The following is a 12,575-nucleotide window of genomic DNA, read 5'->3' on the forward strand; positions in this document are numbered from 1 at the left end:
GGGTTCAAAGGATAAATATTAATCCAAACGGTACATGAAGAGAGTATTTCCATAATTTCGGTAAAATTTGAGCAGACTTTATGAAGTTTCTGCATGGGACTTTGAAAGTAAATTGGATGAACTAAAAAAATATGTAGTGCACTGCAATGCTCCATATATGGGATTCATAAGATACATGTACCAGAAAAACATGTCAGAGTAAACTAGCAAACATCTTTCTCACCCCTTAAAAAGTGACCTGTACTGATTGTGTTTACTTAGAACATTAATAGCTGCAAAGGAACCACAGTAGTGCAAGATACTACAATGTGCTTTGGAAATCTAAATACCGAGTTCAGTAACCAAGAACCAAGATGGCAAATTCTAAATAGTTAACCTAACTAATTTCTTTCAAAATTTAAATACTAAAAAATGTAAACATTAAAGTGGTTGTCTGAAAGCGGGAAATACAAAACGTAATAATGATGGTCTGAAAAAAGGGGTTCTGGAATGTAACGGTTGGAAAATACTAAGTGCCCCAGACAAATATCAAAGGCACAGATGGACCTTCAGTGTACCAAACAAAATGGTTTACAATGTCACAAGCTTTGCACATTCAAAAATTATCGACAAAATACCTTTAAATTAAGTGAGACACAAGACCTGAAGTATCCTCTTGGTTACCCATAAATACTATGCATCCCATTTAAAGCCCTCTACTGCAGGCCTATTGGAGATAAAGTAAATCTGTAGCCTATAGTTTTGTGAAATAATGCAATGAAATTTAACAGTGCATGTTTTAGACAAGGGAAAAGAAATATATAAGTCTTACCAGTTGATTATCTAACATGGCTTCATATAGAGTCAAGGTAATATAAATGTTAAATATTTAACAATAACTGGTCAATGCAATGTAAGGTTGAGAATTTAAGTGAACAAGAGAGCTAGGAAATTTAAAGTTAGCTGCTATGGTAACTAATATACCCCCTTAAACATGCACTATTTTATACTACACAAAGAAAACTAATTTACATTAAGGCTGCTCAAGAGCATTTTCAATCAATCGAGACACTACAAATCTAAGGAAGTCTCTAGTTAAATCAATACTTCCATACTACATCCAATACTACTCCTTGCCTTTATCTGGACTCCTATATAACTCCCACTGGGAAGGCCATGGTGTCTCCCCAAAATATCCACTCACCCCTCCGATCACCACTTACTCAACCCTGCCAATGCCAGCCTCCATGCTATTGCTCCCTGAAGAGCTGAGGGAGCTATGGTAGGACCACCATGGATAGTCCCACGTATGCCACTGCTTCAAGTGCAAAGAAAATATTTTTGTGGTGCTGCTGGCTTGAGGTATGCCAAAAATTTAAATCAGCAATGCTCTGGGGAGTCTCCTCCCACGCTATGGCCTCTTCCTCTCCCTCCCCCCCTCACTACCTCCCCAACTTCCCAAGATTAGGAGTTGTAAGAGTTAAAGCAACACAGCTAACACAGCAAGAAAAAAAACTGGGAAGTGTAAAAAATCGGAAGGAACTAGAAGAACTTGACAACTCCAGGTTTCAGAGTAGCAGCCATGTTAGTCTGTATTCGCAAAAAGAAAAGGAGGACTTGTGGCACCTTAGACTAACAAATTTATTTGAGCATAAGCTTTCATGAGCTACAGCTCACTTCATCGGATGCATTCAGTGGAACAATTCCACTGGCTACATTTCAGGGAGTTTAGTTAGGTTATAACAAGATTCACTTTGTTTTATTTAAAATTTAAAAAGCAGCCTGTTAGAGAAGTTTGGAGCTACTGTGGTTCTTTACTTAGAGAATGAAAAAAAAAAAAAAAGCAAGAATTGGGGCCAAATTTTTAAAAAAAACTCAGGTCCAAATATCAATAAGGGCTCATTTTTAAGTGTTCCATGTGCTAAATCTTTGTTGTAACCTTTGACAAAAAAAGTTACAGAAAATCCATTTGCTTCCTGAAGAGTTTGCATGAAATTTGGTGACTAAATTCAACTGCTCAAATGTGAAAGATTGATTTTCGTTCACTGTAAATACAAACCTCAAAAGCAACACTAACTATGGAGTCACTTCCAATACTTCTAATTACTATGTTAAATGTGCACAGTGCTTAATTTGTCATGAAAGAGGTGCTGAGGCTCAAGCAATTTTTTTTTATATTTATAACTGATGCAACAAGCCCAGAGGTGTTGGGGCCATGAACTGCCAGATCTAGAGGTGCTGGGGCTCAGCCCTAGCACAAATTAAGCATTGTATGTACACCTTAAATAATAAATATGCAACATGGCAGAGTTCAGATTGCTGTGGATACTTAATTTCTTCTGCTCAGAGTAAGAAAAAAATTATGCAAAAAATTGATGCAAAGTTAGGAAAATTAAATGTGTTATATATTTGAAAATGTAATCTAGGGACAGTACATTCAAAGTCCACAACTGCACTTTTAAGTTCAAGGTTCAGGGTGCAAGGTGCAAAGCGTGTAACTTTAAACTGAATATGTGAGCCAACGATTACACATTCAACAAGGGCAGAGAGGTGATGGGAAGGTCCACAGAGATCAAAGTAAAGATGGGCTTGTCAGTCTCAGTCCAATTTGTCCACCCACCATATCAGACATCCTTGAGAACTCAATTTAGTATTGCGCAGTCCTAGGAATCAAGAATTTTAAGTTTTCATTAAATAAAATGTTATAAACTCATTTGCAGCATTATTGTAGCTCTGTTGGTTCCAGGATATTAGAGAGACAAGGTAGATAAAGCAATATCTTTTACTGGACCAACTTCTATTGGGGAAAGACAACCTTGTGAGCTACACAGAGATCTTCAGCTTTATAAAGTCAAACAGCTGTAGCATAAAATCAACAACAGTCATCTGGAATACGAGCATGTGTTAGTTGAAAATCAGTAAATAATGGATAAAATGCTGACTTTATTTTCAGCCTAAAAAAGGAAAGGGGGGAAAATCAAGGTTTGGATTTTTAGGATTTGGGCTCACAATACTATGAATTTACATACTTGAACAATTGATTAAAAGTGGCCATTTGCACACAATCACAGCAATTGTGGTCTTAAGGTTTTGAAAATTCTGGCCTTAAGTAATCATTCTGAATGTTACAAAAAAAAAAAATCTATAATCAATTTTACTTATCCTTTTGGACATTGGTCACTCAGGGAGCATGAGCCTTGATCTAAAAAACTAGCAAGCTCTGAATCATCAGGTTATTACAAACTTAGGTGCTCCCAATCCTTATGGAGAGCCTACAGGTTAGGTTGCCCGTTTTCTTGAATAGAAAGGTCCCCATTAAATTAAGAGGCCAGCAAACATCACACACAAAACTGACAGGTCCTTCGGAAGGAGACTGGGCATGTTCTAAATAGCACTGTATCTTGGTGAAAGTTAAATAGGGAGAAGGCCAAGCTTGTTGCTCTGTCCTCTTTCCTGAACCAGGTAACGTCCACTAGAACGACTACCTTCCAGGACAGTAGAGGCAAGAACTTCCATAGGCCTCCATTTCTACTTCAGTTATTCTCTGTTGATATAACCATTAAAACATGTTGACTTACATTAAATTTGGTATATCTTTTTGCTATTTAGGAAGGAGTGCTATAACTACATATATTTATTTAAGCAATTATATAACTTAATGTTTTTAGATTCTCAATTGTATATTTTAGTAGGTTAGAAAATGGTTAATACATTACTTATTTATTAGATAATTAACTTTTGCTCATGATTGTCAAGCTGCATTAGGATAGTAACTGGAATTAAATTAAAACAAAACAATAAGCAGGGTTTTTTTATTAAACAAAACCACCTTAAGTGTTTTGGATTCCTAAACACCTCTTATCAAAACATGTTTCACATTTAATACAAAATGATTTATTAAAACAGGATTAACTGTGAATTAAACTGATTTCAGGTCTGCCTGGGAAAACTTTCAAACTACTCCTGGGGGAATTCTGCACCAAAAAATAAAAAATTCTGTGCACAATATTTTAAAATTCTGCAAAATTCTGCATATTTTCAATATAATCACACTGGTTTCAGTTATTTTGGTAATTTATTTAAACTACAATACAATGGGTGAAGAATGGGTGTGGGGTGCACTGGAGGAAATCCCCCAAACACGCTCTATTTAATAGTAACGTAACGAGTATTGACCCTTTACTTCGGTTATTAGTCAAATATATGCAGCCATATGCTCAGTGTTACATCATAGGCAACTGAAGAGCAAGCGAGGGCTGGGGACTCAAACTCACAATTTATATTGGCTACCATCTCCAGAAAGGTCAGGCAGGCTGCTACATTCTGCTCTACCTGAGGGGACACACCTACCTCCCCAGAAACACCCCAAAGCCACGCCCCTTCATGCCAAGCATGCCGCAATAGCAGGAGAGGACAGAGTGTCCCTCTCTGTCTCCACTGCATGGACGGGAGGGGCAGTCATGCATTTGGTTATGTCTCTACCGGCTGCCCCAGGCGCCTGAACTGACCTGCCTGCGCCACAGGGAGGGCCGTGTGACCGCTTTTGCGGCTTTCCTTTGCTTCCCCCATCAGAAGTCATTTTTCTGCGGGGAAGCAAAGAAATCTGCGGGGGCCATGAATTCTGCGCATGCGCAGTTATGCAGAAGTCCCCCAGGAATATCAAATATGTCTAAGTGAAAGTGACTAGAGTTTAAGTTCCTACTCATCTAAGTCTCAAAAATGAGTCTCCTAAAGGGATCATCTACCCTACGAAGTTAAGTTGGCTTAACTACAATGCTCAGGGCTACCAAAAATTGCACTCCCTGTGCGACGTAGTTAAGCCAACTTAAACCCCAATGCGTAGACATTGCTAGGTCAATGGAAGACTTCTGTTGACCCTAGCCACACCTCTAAGAACTACTTCTGTTGCTGTAGTAAGTGTCTCTACTACACAGTGCTACAGAGGCTCAGTTGTAGTACTACGGCTGTGCCGCTGTAGAGTTTCTAGTTTAGATGTACCCTAAGACAAGTTACTTCAGCTGACCTATCATGCCATATTTACAAAGCTTGACCTCAAAAGTTAGAATAATCTTTCTTTACATAGGAAAAGATCTTTATATAGAAACAGCCTTTAATTCACTCAGTTTTTGATAGAGGCTCATGGATTCAGCATATTTATTTTTATTTAAATGTTTTAAGAGATCACAATAAGTTTAGGCCTTATATTTTGTATTAAATTCAAATTTCATTTTAAAACAGGTTTATTTTTAAAAAGAAAATCATTTAAACAAAAATTCAAAAAAAAAGATTTTTTTTTTAAAATAGATTTTATCCACTCTGCATACATGGTTGTAAACCAGAAGTTTGTAAACTTTTAAATATCACTATGTATTTTTTCTGAAGCTTTGACATCAATTAAGACCATTTTTTTAAAAAATCATACCCCTAGAAAAAGTACCTGGAGAAATGTCTATCTTTTTCCAGAGATAGTTAATCCAAACAAGAGCACCACATAGCACCATAAGAATTCGCTACAGCACTAAAGGCACTGTAAGCTGAATGTGAAATTTAACTACTGAAAGAAACACAAACTATGAAAAGCTCTCAAAACAGGTCAGAGAATTTGTAACCCTTCTCGTTAAAAATCTGTGATTATAAATGGCATTTTTCTGGAGTTTAATTTTAGGCTGAAAGTTCACGTGCTGATTTTCAACTGATACTGATTTAAGTGATAGCTGCACAATTACTGAAGGTAAAGGGAGAAACTATTGTAGGTATAAACAATAGGTTACACAGCCTTGGACATTAGAACCTGTTTTGTTAAGAAAGAATGTTAGCTGGGGCAAGGGTTATTTTGTTTTAGTCATGGGATCTTTAATTTCTGCCTCTCTCACTGATTGTTTATGCAGAAGAGGCCTTGTAAATGACGTAGAAATATTTACAGGGCTTACTGTTACATATAAATAGAAATTTAGAAATTATCTAAATACCTAAGATTTTAGAAGTCTAGTTTTAAGATTGTACAATCAAGGCCAAATTTAGCTACGCTGGTGAAAGGCAGTATGTGTCTCCCCACGAGTTCCTCTGCCCCTTGGAAAGTCCACCCTTGCAGAGGTGAGGCAGTGCCACCACCCTTTATGAGTTTACTACTACTGGGTATGCAAGAGAGCATGCAAGAAGGTTTAACTCACTGTTGCTCAAAAGGTCAATCAGTGGGGGATTTTTTTTTTTTTAAGAGTCACTGAATGCGCTATGTAAATCTGTCAGGATGTATACTGTTTGAATGGGCCCCTCTCCTCTGTCAAACCTAAACACAGACTTCAGTTTTCATAATATTTATTCTATTTTCTGTAGAGTAGACCCATTTTAAAGCAAGCATCAGAGGTGAGTTGCACATGCACTGTATTTTTGCTTCATTTCTTATTAATGATAAAATTTGGATTGCTGATAACATATCTAGAGTGCTCATTTTATGTAGTTCTCACTCCAATGCTCATGTTTTCCTTTTAAAATAGTCTGGTAACTTTTACTGTCAAAGTAGTTGTAACTTGGTATTTTAATAAAAAAGATGTGGAAAAATCACCTATTTATTATAGCATTAGTAGTAAATATGGTTGAGAGTAAAATGCTGTCAGTTACAACTCTGTTTCCAGGTGCTCATCACTTTCCAAAGAAAATCTCTTCAGTTTAAACAGTTTTCCTTACTTTGTCTCATCAAAAAGTAAATTTTCTAGGAAAATCTGAGCCATTTATGATGAGCTGTTTTGAAGTTAAAACTACAGAAATAAACTTTGTTCTTGAGACTGAAGAAAATTAGCTTTAAGAAGCCTCAGGGGAGAAACTGCACACCCAGCTATCAGACCATGGAGTGTTACCCACTATTAACAGGCATCAGCTAGTCTTTGGCTTACCAGTGCCCTTTAGGTGTGAAAATAAGACAGGTTGAGAATTATATTGCTTAGCCTTAGCGTAACTGTTGATTGTGGACTTCAGGGTTATGTTTGTTTTTTCATTAAAAACCACGGGGTAGATAAGAACAGCCATATTGGGTTAGACCAATGGTCCATCTAGCCCAGTATCCTGTCTGCCAACAATGGCCAATGCCAGGTGCCCCAGAGGGAATGAACAGAACAGGTAATCAAGGGATCCATCCCCTGTCACCCATTCCCAGCTTCTGGCAAACAGAGGCTAGGGACACCATCCCTCTGATCCTGGATAATAGCCATTGATGGACCTATCCTCTTAAAAAAAACTAGATAAATTCGTGAACCCTGTTATAGTCTTGGCCTTCACATCATCCTCTGGCAAGGAGTTTCACAGGTTGACTGTATGTTATGTGAAAAAAATTCTTCCTTTTGTTTGTTTTAAACCTGATGCCTATTAATTTCATTTGGTGGCCCCTAGTCCTTGTGTTATGAGGAGTAAATAACACTTCCTTATTTACTTTCTCCACACCAGTCATGATTTTATAGACCTCTATCATATCCCCCCTTAGTCGTTTCTTTTCAAAGCTGAAAAGTCCGTCTTATTAATCTCTGCTCATATGACAGCCGTTCCATACCCCTAATTATTTTTGTTGCCCTTTTCTGAACCTTTCCCCAAGTCCAGTATATCTTTTTTGAGATGGGGCGACCACATCTGCACACAGTATTCAAGAAGTGGGCGTACCACGGATTTATATAGAGGCAATATGATATTTTCGGTCTTATTATCTATCCCTTTCTGAATGATTTCCAACATTCTGTTCACTTAGACTGCTGCTGCACATTGAGTAGATGTTTTCAGAGAACTATCCACAATGACTCCAAGATCTTTCTTGAGTGGTAACAGTTAATTTAGACCCCATCATTTTATATGTATAGTTGGGATTATGTTTTCCACTGTGCATTACTTTGCATTTATCAACATTGAATTTCATCTGCCATTTTGTTGCCCAGTCACCCAGTTTTGAGAGATCCTTTTGTAGCTCTTCGCAATCTGCCTGGGATTTAACTATCTTGAGTAGTTTTGCATCATCTGCAAATTTTGCAGCTTCACTATTTACCCCTTTGTCCAGATCATTTATAATATGTTGAATAGGACTGGGCCCAGTACAGACCCCTGGGGGACACCACTATTTACCTCTCTCCATTCTGAGAACTGACCATTTATTCCTACCCTTTGTTTCTTATCTTTTAACCAGTTAAAATCCATGAGAGAACCTTCCCTCTTATTCCATGACTGCTTACTTTGCTTAAGAGCCTTTGGTGAGGGACCTTGTCAAAGGCTTTCTGAACATCTAAATACATTATATCCACTGGATCCCCCTTGTCCACATGCTTGTCGACCCCCTCAAAGAATTCTAGTAGATTGGGGAGGCATGATTTCCCCTTTACAAAAACCATATTGACTATTCCCCAACAAATTATGTTCATCTATGTGTCTGACAATTTTATCCTTTACTATAGTTTCAACCAGTTTGCCCAGTACTGAAGTAATTGCCAGAGTCACCTCTGGAGCCCTTGTTAAAAACTGGTGTCACATTAGCTATCCTCCAGTCATTTGGTACAGAAGCTGATTTAAATGATAGGTTACAGATGACAGTTAGTAGTCCTGCAGTTTCATATGTGAGTTCCTTCAGAACTCTTGGGTGAATACCATCTGGTCCTGGTGTCTTCTTATTACTTAGTTTATCAATTTGTTCCAAAACCTCCTCTGACGACACCTCAATCTGGGACAGTTCCTCAGATTTGTCACCTAAAAAGAATGCCTCAGGTTTGGGAGTCTCCCTCACATCCTCAACCGTTAAGACCGATGCAAAAAAATTCATTTAGTTTCTCTGCAATGGCCTTATCTTTCAGTGCTCCTTTAGCATCTCGATCGTCCAGTGGCCCCACTAGTTGTTTAGCAGGCTTCCTGCTTCTGATGTACTTAAAAAAAGGTTTGCTATTACTTTAAGTCTTTGGCTAGCTGTTCTTCAAATTCTTTTTTGGCCTTCCTAATTATTTTTACACTTCATTCACCAGAATTTATGCTCCTTTCAATTTTCCTCACTAGCATTTAACTTCCACTTTTTAAAGGATGCCCTTTTTGCCTCTCACTGCTTCTTTTACTTTGTTGTTTAGCCATGGTGGCTCTTTTTTCGTTCTCTTACTATGTTTTTTAATTTGGGGTATACATTTAAGTTGAGCCTCTATTATGGTGTTTTTAAAAAGTTTCCATGCAGCTTGCAGGGATTTTACTTTTGGTGCTGTATCTTTTAATTTCTGTTTAACCAACCTCATTTTTGTGTAGTTCCCCTTTCTGAAATTAAATGCTATGGTACATAAGCAGCATGTATTGCAACATTCAAGAATATACAGTATAAATTAAACAGAAAAGGCAAGAGTTAGGACTCTAACAGTAACATAGCACAATTGTAGTATGCACTCCTTTGTTCATTCTTTCCTTGTGAAATGTACACCACAGAACCAAGTTAACGTTAACTTTTGCATTTTCTGATTTTACATTTAAGCTGCAACTTGTATGCAAATTGTGTACTTGCAACATTAATTGTTTTAAGATCTGTAATCTTGACATAATGGGGTTTGCAAATAGCGTTTAGCAGAACTAAGATTTTTTTCCCCCAGTTTAAGTCAGACTTATTGAAGTCACCATAGGAACCTAAATGCCAGTTACAAAAGCAGGTTTCTTAAACTCATTTTTGCAACTAGAACTTAAAGAATACCACAAAAGACACCTCCATTTGAACACATGCCTGAAAATGCAAGAAAGGGCCATTTAAAAGAAAATTAAGATTTTGGAAACTGCCTCTGTTAGAAAAGATCTGAACTTCAAGAGTTCCCTATCCTACAACACAAAACAGCCCCCTCCCCCACCAAAAGAAAACCTCAAAACACAGTAAATGTCACTCTCTCAGAAATCTCTATTACTGAGCTGGTGTTTTACTTTTTAAAAATCCATTTCTTAAAGCTCAGTGATGCACAGGGCGGGACACACACACACACACACACACACACACACACACACAGTATTCATAAACTTACAAGTCAGAATGCTACCACATTTCCAGATCAACAGACTATACAAACCATTAGGGTTTTTTGGGATACTAATTAGCTTTGGATGTTGTCTAAAGATTCTAAACTAGCACGAAATTTAAGGTAGAAAATTAGAGTTACATAATTTGGAGAAGTAGGGAAAGCTTGAAGAAAACTAATTCCCATAACTCTGCCAGGCAGCAAGATTCTGTTTAACTTCTCCTAGATCCCCAAACAAATTTTCTAAAACAATATCCTTGAGTACAAAGACACCTTTGTACTGACATCTAGCTAATCAGTTTATAGTTACAGTGACAAATATTTTGGCAGAATGCCAAAGAACAAGGTGTTAACAACAAAGATGTAAAGGTGAATGTCAACTTGGTATAAAAACTTCCTGTTTTAATGGTCTCAAACTCACTGGTTATACTAATTTTATGTGTATGTGATGTATCATTTAAAAAAAAAAAAGTGTTCAACTGTTGAAACTTAGTTTCAACCCGATATTCAACACCTGGAATTGCACAATTTGTTGACAAGCCCTCTGATATGCTTCGAAAGGAATGCACTTATTGGTAAAGTTATCCTTCAAGCATCAAGTTTCCAGAGATAAACAGAACCATCTGAAGACATTTGATAAGAGTACCACAATACTGGGGGAAAAACTGTAATTTAATGAGATTAAAAAAAATAAAAGATCAGTCACATTGAACCTAACATTAGTATTTAACATTTATGAAAAGAATGGAGATCTAAATATTGATTAGAGGCATTTCAAAACTCAATTGGGAAAACTTACAGGTGTTTTAAAACACTGGAAGCATGGGAAAATATCTAGAGATATTCTTCAGACCCAACTCTTCTTTCATTCCACCAATTATCAAGCAGGACCAAAATTAACTGCATAGAGGATTAATGGGGTGCCAGAAACAATTAGATAGTTTTTCTGCAAACTAGTGACTAAACAATTCTCATTTTAAAAAGCAATGGTGAGCATTAGGACTGTTACTGCTTTTGTCTATCCTCAGCATCTCTCTCTCAGCCACCCTGTATCTACCTCTGCAGGGAAGCATTAAGTTGAAGCAAAGTAGTATTACCACTTGCAGCTGGTTACATAATGGAAGTGATTAGAATCATATAGTCCTGCTTTGTTGTGGGGTAATTTGTTCATGACATTAGCTGCCTATTAGTCTATGTCCTGAAGCATGAAGATTGATTACACCTGTAAAAACTTATAGCCAGTGTAACTGCAGGCTACATTTATTATGCTATGGAATAGTCATCCACAGGTAAAAAAAGAAAGCCCCATACTGCAGGACACAAATGCCAGAAAGTGCTGCAGTGAACAAGCTTGCATTAGCGAGGAAGAATTAAGTGATTTCCTAAGTCTCTCTTCACCTTTAGATGTCAAATTTATTATTTTCACTTTGCTGCTTTAATATTCTGTGACAGTGAGTTCTACAAGTTAAGTAAAGTAGTATTAAAAAACCCAGTATTTCCCTATATCTTTTGTTTCATTGAGTACCCTGTGTTCTTATATTGTGGAAGAGGGCAAAAAGATATGCCCAGCTGGCCTTCACATTTGTTTCACCCCTAGGTCAGGTTTCTCTTGCAGACAGAGACTCCCATATATCTTGACTAAATTAAAGCCATGTTAGTTCAGCCTTTGAATTCCCTTTTACCCCTTCCAACACATCAACAATACCTGTTAATCTGTTATGAAAGGAACTTCAGGATGCAGACAGGAGTGAGCTACTGTCTCTTAATCTAGGTGATAATGTTATACTTAACCTAGACAATATTCATCTCTGGGGAAATTTAACTTTTATTCTAGCACAGCCATAGTATAATGAACTCTTTATAAAGCTAACAAATTAGAAAGAAGAAAAATAATCACCACGCTGCTAGGGTGTGTCCACAGTAGGAGAAAAAGTGTTCTCTTACCACATCATAAAATCCCAGTGAAGACAAGGCAGTCCCTAGTTTTCACCTGTTCACAAGTTGAGGTAAACACTAGCAGGAATGCAATGTTTACCTCGACCTGCTAATAGTGTTAAAACTACAAACTGCCTTGCCTTCATTTGAACTTAACCTCATGTTGGTTAACATGTGACCAGGCCACCTGTTTTCCTGACAAATGCATGATACTGTTAAGCTTTCAGTGGAAACAAAGGGAGACATGAGCAACTGCCTTTAAACAATATACAAAAAGTTCACTGGAGAATGCTGATTCAGCTTTAATGTTTCTATCCAATTTGAGTAAACTAAGAATTGAATATGTTCATAAACGAAGACTTCATATAAAAGCAGTATTTCTACTGAAGTGAGGATGGATTTTTGATGGAGCGAGTGGGGTTTAAATCAATGTATCACAGACATTCCCAAATGTAAAAAGAAAAAAGAGAAAAGTAGCTTAGTAGCAGAGTTATGGGACAGAGGGGAATCTCGAGCCCTACAGCAATGGTGCACAATGTTTCCAAACAGCTTGCTGCAAAGGACAGTTAGGAGTTCCCAGTGAAGATCAGTAAGAAGTCAGTACATGTCAACATGGAGAAACAGGATAATGTCTAATTGGGACTTTAAAAAAAAAAAAGACTG

At 37.3% G+C, this 12,575-nt stretch overlaps 1 protein-coding gene across 1 annotated transcript in view; it reads right to left on the reverse strand.

The window, feature by feature from the left end:
- Positions 1-12,575, reverse strand: part of PARD6B (par-6 family cell polarity regulator beta) — a 32,109-nt gene that overhangs the window by 6,918 nt on the left and 12,616 nt on the right. The gene's annotated exons all lie outside the window — the stretch shown is intronic.

The sequence above is a fragment of the Natator depressus genome, chromosome 13 (genome assembly GCF_965152275.1).
Source record: "Natator depressus isolate rNatDep1 chromosome 13, rNatDep2.hap1, whole genome shotgun sequence".
Lineage (NCBI taxonomy): Eukaryota > Metazoa > Chordata > Testudines > Cheloniidae > Natator > Natator depressus.